The sequence below is a fragment of the Daucus carota genome, chromosome 5, assembly GCF_001625215.2.
Source record: "Daucus carota subsp. sativus chromosome 5, DH1 v3.0, whole genome shotgun sequence".
NCBI lineage: Eukaryota > Viridiplantae > Streptophyta > Magnoliopsida > Apiales > Apiaceae > Daucus > Daucus carota.
In genome coordinates this window covers 5,353,080-5,355,776 of record NC_030385.2, presented here as the reverse complement: position 1 = coordinate 5,355,776, position 2,697 = coordinate 5,353,080, and the positions used below count along the sequence as shown (strand labels likewise).

Here is a 2,697-nt window from a genome sequence, read left to right as displayed (position 1 = left end):
TGCCACTCCTCATATGTATACTAATCAATGGGACGGAGGGAGTATAAGTTACAATTAATCACTTGTTTGATTTTGAAAATTGACTTTTATTGAGTTTCTAAGATTCAAGTTTTGAATATTTTAAATAAATGTTGTGTGATATATGTTACAATCAATTACTTGGTTAATTTTGAAAATTGATTACTTTTATTAAGTTTCTAAAATTCAAATTCTGAATTTTTAAAATAAATGTTGTTAATTATATATAGCTATATATCTTATAACAGATTTATATTGTTCAAACGTGTTATAAATACCATATAATTTTCTTTTATTATTCATAGATGTACTATGTCATAATTGCTCATTTGCAACATTCTTTTTTAGGCGATACCTTTATTCAGTTACAATAGGCATACTTTCTTACCCTAGTGCAACACTGCTTAATAGGTATTACGTTTATACAAAACTGGTGTTACTTTAAAGTTGAAGTGTTGCAACGTGCAACACTAATCAGGAAACGTTACAATATAACTACTTTAATTCACTTTACATACACTAATTAATTAATATCATACAAAAATGAAATATAATTAATTATATACAAAATTCGCGACAATTTTTATTTCAATATGTGTTATATATTATATACTATATTACATTATTTAGTAATATTATATACATATAAATAATATTTTCAAAAATATTTGAAGTAATTAAAATATCAAAATAATATTAAAAATAAAAAACAAAAAGAAAATACAACACAGTTAACGAGGTGAAAAAAACAAGCGGCATTATTTCCCCCATATTAAAACACACAGCTTTAGTGACTCGCACCCCCATCTCAGCTCACCCACTCTCGACTCTCACCCAAATCTCAGTTGACTCTCGAATTTCACCCATTCTCAACTCTCAGCACACACTCGCACTCGCACTCGCACTCTATCTCAGCTCTCGCTTCGCACTCGCATTCTGTCCCAGCTGTTGCTTCGCTAAATCGAAGGAACTTTCGCTTCGTTAATTAAAGGATTTTGAGGGTTTCTTCTAATTAGTGCTTAAGTCGAGCTAATTAGGTTTTCTACTGACTTGGGTTTTCATATTGTAGGTGATTAGGGCTTTTCATCGAGGCTGAAAATCAGGGCTTTTCATCGAGGTTGGAAATTAGGGCTTTTCATCGAGGCTTGAAATTAGGGCTTCAATAGTTGAGGTAATTTCTTTCTTTATGTTAAAAATTGGGGATTCAATCTTTTATCTTGAATACGCATGTGTTTAGGTGAATTTATGTGTTCAATTTTTACGTTTGATTTTTGAATTTATATGCTTGTGTTTTTGTGAATTTACATGTTTCATTTTTATGTTATATATCACTGTGTTTACCTACTGAATATGTATGAGTTGCAGCTCTGGGCTTGCAAATTTTCATATAACATTGTCTCTACATATATATCTTTTAATGCATCTTGCAGTCTGTAAAGTTTCTATCATAATATGAGAATATTGTATATCTTTTATGGTGCATTAGATTCATTCTGGTAGCATATTGCTTCTAATGAATTCTGTAATTGTCTAGTTGTAGCCCTCAGGTAGTTATAATTATCTAAATGTAGCCCTTCTTTTCAAGGTTTATTCCTTGACCAAGATGTTTACTAACTTAAATATTTAAATAAAATGATGCGAAAAAGAGGAATCTGTGTGCGCACACTTACAAATTTACTTAACCTCTGATTTTACATGGTTAGATTCCGTTAGTGCACCAATTCAGTAATGGGATAGGACGCAATCTGGAAAAGTATACAATCTGAAAAAGTATCAGTTTTGGAAATTGTCCAAAAATATTGGTTGCAGGTGGAAGGGATCATGGGCGAGAATGGTTAGTGGGGAGGAGTTGTAAAAAAGCTGGTGGAACATCTACACCTTCTACAGACCCTTATGAACAGCTGACGATGACGATAAAGGAAAGTATTGAAAGTGAACTGGAAGCCAAGGTCAATAGAAATGTTCAGGAGAACATGACAATGTTGCTGAAAAAGCTCGAGGAAGCAAAACCTGGTATGAAGTTGGATGTCGACATTCAGGCTACTGTATCTCGTGACGGTGATGATAATGGAACTCCAATGACAGCCGGCGAAACTTCTTAGTTGCCTTTGATTATCATCTCATTATCATCAACACATTTAAGACTAGACTTTGGTATCTTTAACATTCTGGTATTCGTAGTTTATAACTTTGGATTACTTTGTTTTGGTATTATTGGTAGTTTGGCGTGTTTTGCACAAGTGCGCAAGGTATTGTCTTTGTCGGAAGGTGTTATTTTATAATTGCTGGTGGAAAGATCTGGATGGCTTGTGGTTGGTTTGGTTGCTTATTTATTTTGTGGTTGAAATATCATGAAAATGATGTATGAATAAATAGTATATTGCAAATATTATTATGTCAAGTGTTACAATTGATATATGTTGTGTTGCATTATATGTTTTTAGGGCAATGCTTTTAAAAAATGTTGTCACCATATCTATAGGCTAATTCACTTGCAAAAAAAGAAGTAAACAATAAGCAAATATTAAGACTGTAGAAATACATATAAAACATGAAAATGTAAATAAGCAAATACACCCTAAGAAACCCCCAATTAACATGCAAATTGAACCCTAATTAACACCCAATTAACCGCCATTTAAAGAAACTCCACATTAAAAATTTAAAATTTGGATTTTA

The 2,697-nt window shown here is 31.8% G+C and overlaps 1 long non-coding RNA gene across 1 annotated transcript; it reads left to right on the top strand.

Annotated features, from left to right (window-relative positions):
• The first annotated feature begins 522 nt into the window (after positions 1 to 522).
• LOC108222544 (uncharacterized) lies at positions 523 to 2,367 on the top strand. Its single transcript, XR_010291992.1, has 2 exons — positions 523 to 1,189; positions 1,828 to 2,367. It is a non-coding gene; the product is annotated as an uncharacterized LOC108222544 (long non-coding RNA).
• Positions 2,368 to 2,697: the final 330 nt, after the last annotated feature.